Source organism: Microcaecilia unicolor, chromosome 11, assembly GCF_901765095.1.
Source record: "Microcaecilia unicolor chromosome 11, aMicUni1.1, whole genome shotgun sequence".
NCBI lineage: Eukaryota > Metazoa > Chordata > Amphibia > Gymnophiona > Siphonopidae > Microcaecilia > Microcaecilia unicolor.
The window spans coordinates 70,498,817-70,515,110 of NC_044041.1; positions in this window are offsets into that span (position 1 = coordinate 70,498,817).

A 16,294-nucleotide genomic window follows, 5' to 3' on the forward strand; every position below is an offset into this window, starting at 1 on the left:
CGGGCCTCTTTTACTAGTTGAAACATAAATAAACAAAGCTTACAATTTTGTTAACAGCATAATGATAGTAAAAATGACCAAATATAAACATAAATACAATAAATGAGGTAAACTTGAGAACAGCAAATTAAAACCTAATAATAGGACTACCATGAAACAGTATCAAAAATATACACATTTAACATCACTGAAATTCAAATAACAGAAATATAATACAATGTCAGCATAATACTAATAAAACATCTAATAAGCACACATTAGAACATTCAAATAACATAGATATAATGATAATGCTTTTCTACAATTCAGCTTACCATGTAGCCGAAGGGCCAAGTGAAGATACATATTATAACCCTAACCTAATCCTAGTAAAATCATAAATGAATAAATGAATAAATTAGTAAAACATATATAAAATTCCTTTAAACAACACAAAAAGATTAATATCATAAATAACATTTTAAAATATCAGAAACTGAATATATGTACAGAGGGGCGAAAATATTTCATCAGTAAACCAAACTGAGGGTTAACTTGATAAAAATAAACTTGACAATGTTTTCAGATCTCTAATATACACAACCTTCCTCTCCCTAAACATTAGGATTTAAATTTAGTGTTCATAAATGACTCCATCTTAAATTGTCAATCTTGGAGAGGAATTGAGCGAACACTTAAATGGTTAAGTGAACCATCAATTTCTGAATCTTATTTGGATGGTAGTAAATATCCTTCATGTGTCATCTGACTGATAGATGCAGTGTGACATGAAGGATTCTGTGCTTCTTGTAGGATAAGAATGCCCAAAATTGGAATGTTCTGGAAGTCTGTCAAGCAGTTTATATATGATGCTACAAAAATGTCCCTGCCTTGGGATCCTGGGATAGAAGGCAGGTCTTACCTGACCAATAAGTCATAGATTTGATTAAAAGGCAGGTATAATCTCTGGCAGGACTTCCCAAATCTCTCCTAGGGACCTCCATAGCTATTCACAGTTTCAGGATATTTGCAATGAATATGCATGAGATCAATTTGCATACACTGGAAACTCACTATATGCAAATTTACCTCATACATATCCATTGTGGATATCCTGAAAATCTGACTGACTGTGGGGTCTAAAGAACACATTAAGGAATCCCTACTGTATGAAAACTATGATTAGTGATACTTCCCTCAGCTGCACGATCCCATTAATGTGTCTTAATTACTAATTAAGGCTGTTATTCACTGGTAAAGCAGTTTAAAACATAAAATCAAAGCAAGAAAATAGTAATGAGCTGTATCACATGCAAAACAGCTTACAGCAATGGAAACAGAAGAATGTAGCTCAAGGAAAACTTTGCAAACTACCTTTTTCTAGAAACGTTAAACCTAAAGAGTGAATTAACTTTCTCTACTGGAAGCCTCACCAGGCGAGGAGAAGACCCCACCCCCACCCTCCATCCAAGTTCTTTGGTGTCTCATGGAGGTAAAGTAAATGTCTCCAGGTCAATTACTCCTCCCCCATGCATAAATATGAAAAACTTGTTCTATTAAGTATTTCCTCCACTTCTAACCCCCACTTTCACATTGAAACAGCCCTCAAGGTTGCCCGCTCTCCCTTGAAGCGTCCCAGCTTATAATGCGTAACAGAAGGGAATAGGAATGATCTCCACACACTCCTGCCTTGTGGTTGTCGTATATAACCTTGATGGTTCAGCATCTTTGAGAAGCTTTTTTTATTTATTCTACTTGGGCATCTTACTTACTTACAGACTCCTGAGGCAGGCACTTTGGCCGAAACATGGTGCCGTGTCAAGTCACTTAGTATTATGAAATAAACTGAATTCAACTACTACCATCTTCTTGGTGTGTTTGGAAGTGTCCTGTTGACTACATTACTCCATTGTTTGACATATACAACATGGCAGCAGCTCACATAGAGCATATACCTCTCTCACCCTTTCCAGTACAAATGACCTCCTCTTCCTCTTCTCCCCCATGATGATGCCTGAAACCTCCAAGGATTTAATGTTTCCTCTTGATCCTATATAACAGGGGCATCAAACTGCAACCTGGAAGGCCACAAACCATTGTGGTTTCCAGGATATTCCTAGTGAATATTCATGATATGTATTTGCATGTGATAGATAATGTATGCAAATATATCTCTTGAATATTCATTATCTATTACCTCTAGTAACAGTTCACACTTTGTATTTATATATTTATCCAACCTTTACTTTACTTTACCGTTAACATTTCTTATAATTGTACACACCAATAGTGCTCCATGCTTCTTTTCCTTTCGCTCATATCACTCATACACTCACACCACTTTCACTCGACTGAGCCCCTCATCACCAATATGATAACAGTCCATCATATTACAAGATTTCTTATCCGTCTTATTACATACACCATTGCTTATTTAACAAGTGGATATCTGATTCAGGTTGGATAAATATATATATAAATACAAAGTGTGAACTGTTACTGGAGGTAATAGATTAGAATAGTGTAATCAGTTAAAATACTTTGCAACTCATTTGATATCTGATTGAATATTTATTAGGGATATCCTCAAAATCTGACTGCAATTTGATACCCTTAATATCTATCTTTCCATATTTCTTTAAATTTATCATCCATATGACATAAAAGGGGGTGAAGTTATCAACATGAGCTAACTTTAAGACATATTACCTTACTGTTAACCCTAGTTATTAGTAACTAGGTCTCATTGCATGAGATGGGACCTGGGCTAAAATAGCACAAGTTAGTGGTAAAATAACACATTTTAATGGTAGCCCACATTGATAACTATGCCCCAAAACCAACATCTTTGCTTAACTTGAGCAGTGTTTTAAGTATTCACTGAGGCCCTCATGATCAAAAGCAAACTCCGACGCTAGAGGCTGTTAACGCCATTCTAGCGCCAGAGTTTGCAGCCGACCCATGATCAGAGCCCTCGAGCGCCTGAAACAGCGCACAAGTAGCACAAGTAGCATACAAATGCATGCTAAACAGGGCTTCTAGCGCAATTAGCCTGCAAATGCATGCTAATTGGTGCTTAACGCATTCGTCCCCAATGATCAGCGATCAGCGCGCCAAAGATTGGGTCGCTGGCTGCAGCAAAATCAACGCCAGCTCTGAGCTGGCGTTAGATTTTGTAGATCATTGGGGAGGAATGGTGAGCCCTGTCCAGCATGCAGTTGCATGCTGGCAGGCCCCCCTTCCCCCCCAAGGCAAACGCGAACAGGGGGTTGGAGGTCCGGTGGACCTCCGGTCCCCCCAACGATCCCCCCCTAGAAAAATGCTGTCCTACCCTCCCACCACTGTGATCCATCGACGGGGTGGGGGGGTGGGGGCTGGAGGTCCGGTGGACCTCCAGCCTACCCCAAATCCTCCCCCCAGCGTTGTCCTTAGATTCCCTGGTGGTCCGTGGTGTGCTTTGGTGTCGTGACACCCCCTCCTCCCGGCCCCCCTACCTTTTGTTGGAGGAGGGACGCAGCCTGCCTGCCTCCCTCCTCTTCCAGTCAGTCGACGCCGAAAATGGCGGCACCCAGCCTCGCCCATTGCATCCTGGGATGCACTGGGCGGGGCTACAGACCATGTAAGGGAGCGATTCCCTTACATGGTCTGTAGCCCCGCCCAGCGCATCCCAGGATGCAATGGGCGGGGCTGGGTGCCGCCATTTTGGGCGTCGACTGACTGGAAGAGGAGGGAGGCAGGCAGGCTGTGTCCCTCCTCCAACAAAAGGTAGGGGGGCAGGGAGGGGGGGTGTCACGACACCACAGCACACCACGGACCACCAGGGAATCTAAGGACAACACTGGGGGAGGATTTGGGGTCATATATGTAGTTTGTACACACACGGATTGCTTTCACTACTGGAAAAGAAAGCCTTGCAGCCCTTAGTCAGAAGTGAGAAAGGAGGGAGGAGGTTTGACGCTGGTTTTGAAATATATGCTTTTTCCTATGTGTCTCGTTTCGCTCCAACCGTGATTTATCTCACCGATATAAAAATGCATAACAAGGGCAGAAGGTTATACAAGGATTATGATAGGCACACAAAAGATAAGGCGGATCGATGTATAAGCACTTTGACAGATAAGACGTTTTATATATATATATGAAACTACACCTAAGGTGCACAGTAACCGGAAGACACAGAAAAAAATGAGACAGAGTTTCAGACACCATTGAAAAGTTAAAAAAATAAGCAAACTCTCCTGCTGTCTAAAGCTTCTCCCCTTCTGTATTTTTTTTTCCCCCTGCTAAAGCAGTTGATGTGGTAATTAAGAATTTGGATGAGAGCCCGGTCAGGTCACCTCATTTCTCAGATCAGAAATTCTTTCAAGTGTCCTTCTGCGTCGCCAAACATGACAACAGCATGCTGTTTGACAGGTTTGGGCGTTTGACAACCCAGACCTGTCAAACAAGTGCGGGAGGATTGTGCTGAGCGCATGCTCGGCACAATTCTCCCGCACTAAAACATGATGGTCAAAGATAATAGCGCTGCTTAGATTTGCATGCATTATCTTTGATCATCAATGCAGAAAAGCCCTGTGCTGTCCCGGCGCTATTTTTAGGGCGCTGTTTGGAACAGCGCAGGGCTTTTGATCATCTGGGCATGAATGTTTCTGTGGCTCCACTGTCACTGCTTCATAGAGGTGAGAACAGAATGAGTCACAGCAGCCCTGAGGGGCAATTGCACAGGGGGCTACAAGCTTGCCTGAAGCTGAAAGAAATACAGCCTACTTGTGGTATTGGAGCCCTCTCCCAAACTTCTGCCCTGAGCCCCGATGAGAGGAGCTAGACAGCTCAGCTATGGGGAAGCCTTTGTAGAATTTGAAGGGAACAGCACAAGCAGAAAGCTCAAAGCTTCAGTACAGAATCTCCCAATATCTCACTGGCATGGATTTTGCTTTCTGCAGATTTTAATCATATTGGCATCCGATTGCATGTTCTGTGACTTTGCTAGATTTAAGCTGCCACTAGTTCTACCAGCACATTCTGTGGGTTTTAGTTTTGCAAGCTTGCATTTTCATGTATTCACTATGGGCCCCTTTTACTAAGCCACGGTAGGCTCTACGCACACCCAATGCACGCCAAAACGGACTTACCGCCTGACTACTGCGCGCCTTTTGTAGTAATTTCATTTTTGGCGCGCATCCGAAAAATAATTTTTATTTTCAGATGCACATAGCGGACGTGTGCCAAGTAGCATCTGATGCACGTAGGTCATGACCGTCCAAATTTTTTACCACTAGGTCTATGGCTGGCGGTAAGGTTGCAGACCCAAAATGGATGCAGGGAAATTTTGATTTTGCCGCACGTCCATTTTCGGCAAACATTTTTTTTATGTATTTTTTGTACGTGCGCTGAAAAATATTTCTGCACGCACCCAAAACCCGCACCTATGATACCGCAAGCCACTTTTTACCACGGCTTAGTAAAAGGATCCCTATGGCTTTACTATTGCTCCATTTTCTGCTTTGAAAGCAGTGAGATACCTGCAGTGATACATAAGGTACTGCTTATAACCAGAGGAAAACCTTTGTTAGTCCTCCTTGGAGGCTTTGTGATTGCCCAACTACTAGGGCAGCTTTTGTACAAAGACACCCTAGGAGCCTTCCCTTATAGGCATGCCAGAATCTCACTGTGTGCACAACAGTCTTTTGTAAATAAAACTCTAGTGAAGCTCTCTATGTGATAATATAGTCAACTAGTAAAAAAGCCCCGTTTCTGATGCAAATGAAACGGGGGCTAGCAATGTTTTCTTCTGTGTGCATGTGGGAGTGTGTGTGTCCCTGCCCTCTGGCCTCTCTCCCCTCCCCCATCTGAGTCCTTCACTGTTACAGAGCCAGCGATTTGATTTCGTGCTCTGCTGTTTTCCTTCACTGACTGTGTTACAGAGAGGGCGGGGCAGACACTCATAGGGAAACCGGATATCTCGCCCCCTTCACACTTCCGGCTGGAGGCTTCATAGAACGTTGGTGTTGCCTTTTATATAGAGAGATGTGCTGATGTCAGACAGGATGCAACCTTTATAACAAATATATTGCATTGCACAGGCTTTCATTGTGATGTCACAAGATTACAAGAGAGAAGAAATGAATGTGTTCAAGTGACAAAGATGGTATGAGGTTTGCATAGCAAGACATATGAGAAGAGAGTTGATGACCTGAACCCTGGAGGAAAGGAGAAACAGGGGTGATATGATACAGAGGTTTATTTATTTATTTGTAGCATTTGTATCCCACATTTTCCCACCAATTTGCAGGCGCAATGTGACTTACATTTGCCGTAATGGCAGTTGCCATTTCCGGGTTACAGAATTACAAATGGTATTGCGTGAAGTTGCATGCATACATGGTAACATACATGGAACATAACATACGTGGAACATATCATGGTATAGATATATATCATGTGCATATACATGGTAAGGAAGAATACATTGTGGTAATGCAAGAAGGTTCCTGAGTAATAAATTGGATTGTAACATACCTCAGGTCATCGACTATGGAGAGATCATCTTCAACATAAAGATGAAAGTGGTAGTGCTTGATCATTAATAGCAAAGAGGTTAATTAGTCAAGTGATAAGATTTCAGTTATGTCTAGGTCGTGTAAAGTCTTATTATTTAGTATTTAAGATGGATGTTTGTGGTATGCCTTCTTGAACAGATCTGTTTTCAGTAGCCTTCGGAAGATAGTTAGGTCTTGCGTTATTTTTAAGGGCTTCGGTAGTGCATTCCATAGCTGCGTGCAAATGTATGAGAAACTAGTCGCATATGTGGATTCATATTTTAGCCCTTTGCAGTTAGGGTAATGGAGATTGAGGTATGTGCTGCTGATCTTTTTGCGTTCCTGGTAGGCAAGTCGATAAGGTCTGACATATAGGTCGGGGCTTCCCCGTGAACGATTTTGTGGACCAGGGTGCAAACTTTGAACGCAATTCATTCTATCAGTGGGAGCCAGTGTAATTTCTCTCTTAGTGGTTTGGCGCTTTGGTATTTCGCTTTCCCAAATATGAGTCTGGCTGCTGTATTTTGAGCGGTTTAAAGCTTCTTAATGATTTGTTCTTTGCATCCAGCATAAATGGCATTGCAGTAGTCAAATATTTGAAAGGTATTAATCCACAAACAAACCTTTTCCATAGACAGGAAGGTGGTAGGACATGACTTGAGGCTGAAGGGGGGCTGACTCAGGAATAATGTCAGGAAGTATTTTTTTCAAAGAGAGGGTGGTAGATACCTGGAATGCCCTCCCACGGGAGGTGGTGGAGATGAAAACAATAATGGACTTCAAAACTGCGTGGGATAAACACAAAGGAATCCTGTTTAGAAGGAATGAATCCAAAGAAGCTTAGTGGAGATTAGGTGGCAACACCAGTAATTTGGAAGCAAAGCCAGTGCTGGCTAGACTTCTACGGTTTGTGCCATGATTGTGGTTGAATAGATTTGGATGGGGTTGGAGTGGAGGTTTTCAAGGGCTTAAATGATAACTTCAGAAGTAAAGACAGTGCCAGGCAGATTTCTACAATCTATGCCCTGAAAATGGCAGGGACAAATTAAGATCGGGTATGCATATGGAGTATCGTAATGGGTTTATCTTGTTGGGCAGCCTAGGTTTTTATCTGCCATCATCTACTATGTTACTATGTAAGCAGAAGTCTATGGTGCTTTGAGTCCCATACTTCAGATGCAAGTCCCAAGTTTGTTGCTTGAACTGCAGATTGGAGAAAGGACAGTGGGGTACATTTTCAATTCCATCTATCCACCTAAATACAAAATTGGACACAGATTAGAATATGCAGGGATGCACTGGATAACTGAGTTTAGTTGCTCAAATTTTGATTTGTTCTAGGAGCAGGCTTGGCATAGTACAAGAAAGCCAGCCATTGTGTCACCTACCTCCTATATGTCAGTAGTATGCCATCATTAAATGGTGCTGCCAAGAGGGCTCTGGCATCCCTCCTGCTGGTGAAGAACAGATTTTAGAGAGCTGGTAACTGGGACAGGAATTTCTGGGGTATTGAGTGAGGGACCTCTCATTAAATAAGAAGCAATAGGTGGGAGGCAACCGTCATTCTCTGATCAATCAAATGCCATAGGTGGGAGGTAAGATCAGAGGTATAATTTTTATTTTTGTTACATTTGTACCCCGCGCTTTCCCACTCGTGGCAGGCTTAATGCGGCTTACATGGGGCAATGGAGGGTTAAGTGACTTGCTCAGAGTCACAAGGAGCTGCCTGTGCCGGGAATTGAACTCAGTTCCTCAGTTCCCCAGGACCAAAGTCCACCACCCTAACCACTGGGGGGGGGGGGGGGGGGGGTTAAGATCAGGTTTGAGACTAAGTTAATTTTGAGGTGGCTGCTCATCTTTAGCAGGCTGTATTATAGCTGAGAGGAGTGCATACTTAGGAATGTTTCACCCACAAGTGCAGCAGCTCTCCTTCTCCACAGAGCCAGCAGAACCTTGCACCTGCGGAGGGTACTGTGTGCATGTAAGATCACTTTGTTTGATATACCCCCAGGGAAAGGCGGTATATCAAGAATCATCATAAACAAACCACTAATTAATATGCTTCACTTCACTGTTTCAGGGGGTTTTGGCAGCAATTTCTGAATGGGGCATGATGAACTAGGAGAAGCCAGACGTGTGTCAATCCCAGGTACTACCAGCTTGGGTGTAGTTCACTGAGGGCACATCCTGAAGTCAGATACTCTAAGTATATATTATTTATTTCAATACATTATCATCCATATCAAGATGAATTGTTCTATAATGTGTAAATTTCTGGAAACAAGGTCAAAAAGCAAGGGAATAAGCCCCATGGGCTCTGAGCTAGTAATACTCTACTACACCATCTCCATACACCAACTAGAGAAATCAGTGGCGTAGCTAGGGTAGTTGACACCCTGGGCCGGTCATTTTTTAACACCCCCCCCCAAATCCAGTACTAGGCATACCGAGAATACAAAACACTCAGGACCTATAGAGCAATTCTACCATACCATAAGCAGTCATTTCTACGAGTCACACAAGGAAAAGGAAAAAATCTTAAAACACTACAGTGAGCACTAGAACATCAATTCACCTATTGTAAAATGAAACCAGACAGAATAGTACAGATCGTCGATCCTGCACAGTCAATGCCAATTGAAAGCCATATCTTTTTCACAAACACAGATACACCCTAATCCACTATAGAATAAGTAATCTTAAACTTTCTATTTAGACAAAAATTAAACTGAACCCCCGATGCCAGACTCTGCATACAATGCAACACCACAGAAACAGAAAATGTCCCCTAGTACTGTGCAAAATATAAAGACAGCAGATGTAAATTTGAAAAACTAACAAATACCAATCACCACTTTACAAATTAACAAATAGAAATAAAACAAATATAGAAAATAAAATAATACCATTTTATTGGACTAATACATTTAGCTTCCAGAGGCCAAAATCTCCTTCCTCAGGTCAATACAGTATAGTGCTGTTACAGTATCCTATCCTGACCTGAGGAAGGTTTTGTTCTCTGAAAGTTAAGTCAAAATGTATTAAAATTAGTCCAATAAAAAGATTACCTTATTTACATGTTCTATTTATAAACATTTATTAACACAGCTACAATACTATATCCTAAAGCAAAATAATAAAAATATATATTTACAGTTTGTTGTCTCTGGTTTCTGCTTTCCTCATCTTCTTTTCACTGTTTTCTTTCCATCCAGCATCTGTCTTCGCTCTCTCTCTCTGCCATCCAGTGTCTGCCCTCTCTAATGTCCCTTCCACCCACTGTCTGCCCTCTCTCTCTGTCCCTTCCATCCAGGGCCGTGCCAACACGGTAAGCGAGGTAAGCATGGCAGGGGGGCGCTTCCCTCTGGGGGGGCGCCGCCGCACCATGATCACCTCGCTCGCCCTCCCCCCAACATCCCTTTTCTTTTTTTTTCCTTTTTAAATGTACCTCCGTAGCGGTTCCGGCAGCGCAGCGTCAGTGAAGGAGGCGGCGCTCCCGACGTCGCTAGCCTTCCCTTTGCTGTGTTCCGCCTTCTTCTGATGTCATTTCTGACGTCAGAAGGCGGAACACAGCGAAGGGAAGGCTAGCAATGTCGGGAGCGCCGCCTCCTTCACTGACGCTGCGCTGCTGGAACCGCAACGGAGGTAAATTTAAAAAGAAAAAAAAAGAAAAGAGATGTTGGGGGAGAGAAGAGGGCTGGCAGTTGAACAATGGGAGCGGGAGGGCAGGGGAGAGACGAGAGCATGGATGCGAGGGGGGGGGTCATGGAAGGGAGAGAGGGGAATTGCTGGAAAAGGATGAATGGAGGGGGCAGGGGACAGAGGAGCGTGGATGGGCATGGATTGGGAGGGCAGGGCTCAGGGAGAGTGGGGAATTGCTGGAAAAGGATGAATGGAGGGGGCAGGGGACAGAGGAGCATGGATGGGCATGAATTGGGAGGGCAGGGCTCATGGAGAGAGGGGAATTGCTGGAAAAGGATGAATGGAGGGGGCAGGGGACAGAGGAGCATGGATGGGCATGGATTGGGAGGGCAGGGCTCAGGGAGAGAGGGGAATTGCTGGATAGGGATGAATGGAGGGGGCAGGGGACAGAGGAGCATGGATGGGCATGGATTGGGAGGGCAGGGCTCAGGGAGAGAGAGGAATTGCTGGAAAAGGATGAATGGAGGGGGCAGGGGACAGAGGAGCATGGATGGGAGGGCAGGGCTCAGGGAGAGAGGAGAAATTGCTGGACATAGAGGGGAGGGAAGAAAGATGAAGGAGATGAAATGAGGGAAAAGGAAGAGAGGAGAAAAACTGCACATGGATGAAGAAAATAGGCAGAAGCTGAGGACCAGAAATGAAGAAGAAAGGAGGAAAGGAAAGAAATAAATGGAAAGGAAGCCCTGGAAACGGAGTTAAGAGGACAGATAGCAGCAGAATCAGATACTGGGCCAGCATGATCAGAAAAAGAAAGTCACCAGACAACAAAGGTAGAAAAAAATCATTTTATTTTCATTTTAGTGTTTGGAATATGTCCACTTTGAGAATTTGCATCTGCTATCTTATTTTGCAATGTATAGCAATTTGTTTCTAAGAATATTGCTGACAATTCCTGTCAGTGTGGCAAGTGGTGAGCGATCATTTTCATGGGGGGGGGGGGCGCCGCCAACTGATAGTCTGCAGGGGGGGCACCAGAGACCCTAGGCACGGCCCTGCTTCCATCCACTGTCTGCCCTCTCTGTTCCTTCCATCCACATCTGCCCTCTATTTCTGCCCCTTCCATCTACCATCTGCCCCAGTCTGCCATTTCTCTCTCCCCTTTCCATCAACATCTGCCCTCTCTCTCTCCCTCCCTTCCATCCACATCTGCCCTCTATATCTGCCCCTTCTATCTACCATTTGCCCCAGTCTGCCCTCTTTCTCTCTCCCCCTTCCACCCACCATCTGCCCTTTCTCTCTGCCCCTTCAATCCGTCTACCCTCCCTCTCCCATCCATCTAGTGTCTGCCCTCCCTCACGCTCCCCCCTTCCATCCAGGGTCTGTCCCCTCTCTCTCTGCCCCCTCTTTTCAGCCCCAGGTTCCAGCCCCCTTATTCCATCTGCCCCTAGTTCCAGCCCCAGCCCACATCTCCCACCTGCCCCCCTTTTCAGCCCCACTATCCCACCAGTCCCCAGCCCTTTTCTCCCATCAGTCCCGAGCTTCAGCCCCCCAGCCACTTCTCCCTGTCCCCTTTTCAGCCCCTAGTTTCAACCCCAGCCCTTTTCTCTCACCAGTCCCGAGCCTCAGCCCCAGCCAGTTCTCCCTGTCCCCTTTACAGCCCCTAGTCCCTCCAGTTTCAGCCCCTGCCCCTTTTCAGCCCCCAGTTCCAGTACTAGCCCCCTTATCCCAACTACCCTTCTTTTCAGCCCCCAGTTCCAGCCCCCTTCATCCACCACATGCCTTGCATCCCCCCTTTTCAGCCCCAGACCCATTCTCCCACCTGCCCCAGGCATGGACCTATTTTCTCTCCTGCCCCCTTGTCAGACCCCAGTTCCAGCTTCAGACCCCTTCTTCCATCTGAGCACTCCCTTCCCCAGTCCCCTTCTCCCCTCTGGGCACCCCTCTGAGCTCCCCCACCTTCCCCAATCCCCTTCTCCCCTCTGGGCTCCCCCACCCTCCCCAATCCCCTTCTCCCCTCTGGGCACCCATCTGGGCTCCCCCACCCGCCCCAATCCCCTTCTCCCATCTGAGTCCCCCCTCCCACCCGACCCGACCCGATCTGACCTGACACATCTACCAGCTCTGTTCTCCTGCTCCCACCCTGTCCTGCCTTAAAAAATTTTTTTGAAGCGCCGGAGTGGCAGGCAGCGCCTCGCGTCTGCCCTGCTAGTAAAAATCTCCTCGACGTCGTCGTCGGGCCTTCCCACATTGAGTCCCGCCCGCCCTCGCGGTAATAGGAAGTTACCTCAGAGGAGGGCGGGACTCAATGTGGGAAGGCCCGATGACGACGTCGATGAGATTTTTACTAGCAGGGCAGACGCGAGGCGCTGCCTGACACTCCAGCGCTTCGAAAAATTTTTTTTTAAGGCAGGACAGGGTGGGAGCAGCGGGAGCGGAGCACCCCCCCACACCCGCTGACACCCGGGGCGGACCACCCCCACCGCCCTGCCCTTGCTACGCCAATGAGAGAAATCTCTTTCTTTGCTAATTCATCTGTGTCTTCTCTGCTTACCAGTAATAAACAGGGCTAGTTATGGATGGGAATGGGGGGGGGGGGGGGGGGGGTCAGTGCCCCCTAAATGTTACTGGTATGGTGCAGATACTGAATAGGTTCTCCCCACCTCCCCCATGAGTTCCTTACACTTTGACCCTCGCCCAAAGCAAGCAAACTATGGGAAAGAGGATGAGGATAGGATTTGACATACTTCTTTTCTGTGGTTACAATCAAAGTGGTTTGCATATTATTGTTTAAATGATTTTTATTGAGTTTTTCAGAAAACATATACATTCAACGTTTTGCAACATACTCACAGCATTGTAAGTCTCTGCATCTAACAACTAATCTTCCAACCCTTAACCTTCCTTACCTCCCATCCCCTTCCCCCCTCCCACCTCTCCCCTTCCCTGGTTAATCTACTACCCACCCTCTCCCTTCCCCCCCCCCCCCCTTTGGAGGTAACTCAGTCTCTTAACCTGTTAATCAAGTCCGTGCTTTACTTTTCACATATTCAATAAATGGCCTCGTGCTCTAGGAGTCAATGTGTCCAAAAAGGGACCCCATCTGCGATAGAATCGTTTCTCTCTGGCGGGGGGTTGTTGTTTTGCTTCCAACCTTTCGAATCTCATAAGCTGTATCATCTCCCCTCTCCAAGACTGAAGCAAGGGGGCTCTTATGGACAACCATGATTTTAAAATGTTTAACTTGGCCACAATTATGGCTGGTTTGCATATTATATACAGGTACTTATTTTGTACCTAGGGCAATGAAGGGTGAAGTGACTTGCCCAGAGTCACAAGGAGCTGCAGAGGGATCAAACCCAGTTCATCTGGTCCTCAGGCCACTGCACTATCCATTAGGCTATTCCTCTACTCCACTAGTAATAAAAGTAAAAGTGGAAAACAGTCTTGTTGACCCCCCATCACCAGTAAGGTGTATGTAGGCAAAGTTCATGGTATTAGATGTCTTACTTTGGCAACATATGTAGAATTGTCATGCCAATAAAGTTAATTCTGAATCTGTTTTTCTTGTGTAACATGGTGCCCTATCCCTGAGAATGAAGCTTGCATTAATGCACAATGACCACTAGAGGGCCCTATGTTATCAATTAATCTGTAGAAGGGACCTGGAAGATACATATCAAGATGCTTAACCAGCTCTTTAGAGGCACAAAGTCCACCTCCCAAGAATCACATTATCCTGCTATTTACAAATATTCTAGCTTATCAACCTCTACTGCCCAGTCCACCATCCAGTCCAGGCTTGTCCCCCTTCAAGATCTGCAACACAGTGAGAGTAGACAGAATCCCAACTGATCTAAGAAGGCTTGAGGAGTGGTTGAGTGCTTTGCAGTTAGGATTCAGTACTAAATAAGCAGATGTATATACTTTTGGAGTAGAAATTCAAAAGAGTGAGCAATATACAATGAAGGGAGATTTGTCAGTCCACAGAACAGGACAGAAACCTCAGAGTGATTGTATCCAAGGATATCAGTGTGACAAAACAGCATGTAAGGTACTGGTTAGTGCCAGAGAGATGCTGGGCTGTATAGGGAGAAGATTATTTTGGGGTCTAAATATGAAGACCCTGGAGAAGAGATACAGAGAAGCTATGATAGATGCATGAAAGATATTACAAGTGCCTGTGAAGGAAACTTTCAAGAGAAAGGAGCTCTAGAAGAAGGTGTTAGTGATAATGAGGCTTTCAGAGGGGGTCGACTGAAGAACAATTTTAGGCAGTGCTGTACCATATTCGTATTCAATTCGATTCGGCCCTGAATAGTGCCCCAAATACATTATTCATATTTTGCCAAATAGTGATTTAAATTCAAATACTAATAATCCTGGGCTCTATTATGCTAAATCCTACTGAAATAAACACTTGACCTCTAATTTCATGTTGCTTCTTTCTTTTTTTGTTCTTTTATTTATTTATTAGGAATCATTTACCGCCTTTTTGAAGGAAGTTACTCAACATGAGCAATAGGCAATTATAGCAGTAAAAATATTCAAATAACAATACAAGATATGGCATGTTATACTACGTAGAATGTCAACACAATACGTAATAGAACATTTTAATTGACAGTGAAGGGTCTAAGCAAAAACAAAATATATAGATAGGTAAGAGAATAAGAGGCGTTAGAAAATAAGGTGACTAATTTAAAGAAAGGTGCACATGAGGTCAGAGAGATGGCTAACATATAGATAGGTAAGCCCACTATTTGTATTCAGCTGAATGAAATGTTTCATTATTTATATACAGCCGAATAGTAAAATATGTTATTCGGTACAGCTCTAATTTTAGGAATCTTTTTTTTTCATGGCAATGGTGGTGGATTCATCCTGCCCTTCTACAGTGAGCGGGTGGTGGAAGCTAAAATAGTAATGGGCTTCAAAAATGTATGGAATAGGCACAGAGGATCCTTCTGCAAAAAGGGAGAGGCAGTGGAAGAATTAGCTAGTACATGGGTCTATCTGCAGACTTCAAGTTCTACAATAATTAGAAGTCCTGAAGGAATTTCAGACACTCACATTGCTGGGTCTCTCTGGCAGGTTAAGTACTCCACATGTTAACTATTTTGATGTGGTGCACAGCATTGGTGATGGCAGGGCATCATCCAGAAAGGTTACAAGGACTTGGGAGACTGGACGTTGCAGTATAAACTGTATTGGTTTTGGTGGCTATTAGATTATTGTGGTACTTTATAGCTGAACAGGAAGGAGAATGATGGGATGCTGGGTGTGAACTAGAAAGGGGACCTTTGAATGCTCAGTTATGCAGGAAAATGGATTTCAAATGAGGAAGACAACAGGAGCTAATATTCTGCCAGTGTCGTTATGCTCATATTAGCCCTCTCCTCAAGTCACTTCACTAGCTTCCTATCCATTTCTGCATACAGTTCAAACTCCTCTTATTGACCTATAAGTGCATTCACTCTGCAGCTCCTCAGTACCTCTCCACTCTCATCTCTCCCTACATTCCTCCCCGGGAACTCCATTCACTGGGTAAATCTCTCTTATCTGCACCCTTCTCCTCCACTGCTAACTCCAGACTCTATTCCAGGCATATGGTGCAGCAAGATAAAAGGAACAGACTTCCTGAGCTGGTACATCAAGCTCCATCTCTGGCCGTCTTCAAATCTAAGCTAAAAGCTCACCTTTTTGATGCTGCTTTTAACTCCTAACTCTTGTTCACTTGTTCAGAACCCTTATTTTATCATCCTCACTTTAATTCGTCTCTTGTTTGTTCTGTTTGTCTGCCCTAATTAGATTGTAAGCTCTGTTGAGCAGGGACTGTCTCTTCATGTTCAAGTGTACAGCGCTGCGTACGTCTAGTAGCGCTATAGAAATGATAAGTAGTAGTAGTAGTAGTAGAGTAACATCCTAAAGGCAGTGGTAGTCTGTGTCTGGCAGCTAGGATATATCATGGTAGCATGGATAGGAAATACTGAGCAGACTGGATGAAATGATAGCCTTTTGTTCTGACTTTATCTAATCTGTAACTGTGACGCAGCATCATTCAGGAAAAGTCTTCTGAGATTCTCCCTCTCTCCCCCTGAACAAAAAAAAAAATTAGACCCCCAAGTGGGCCCCAG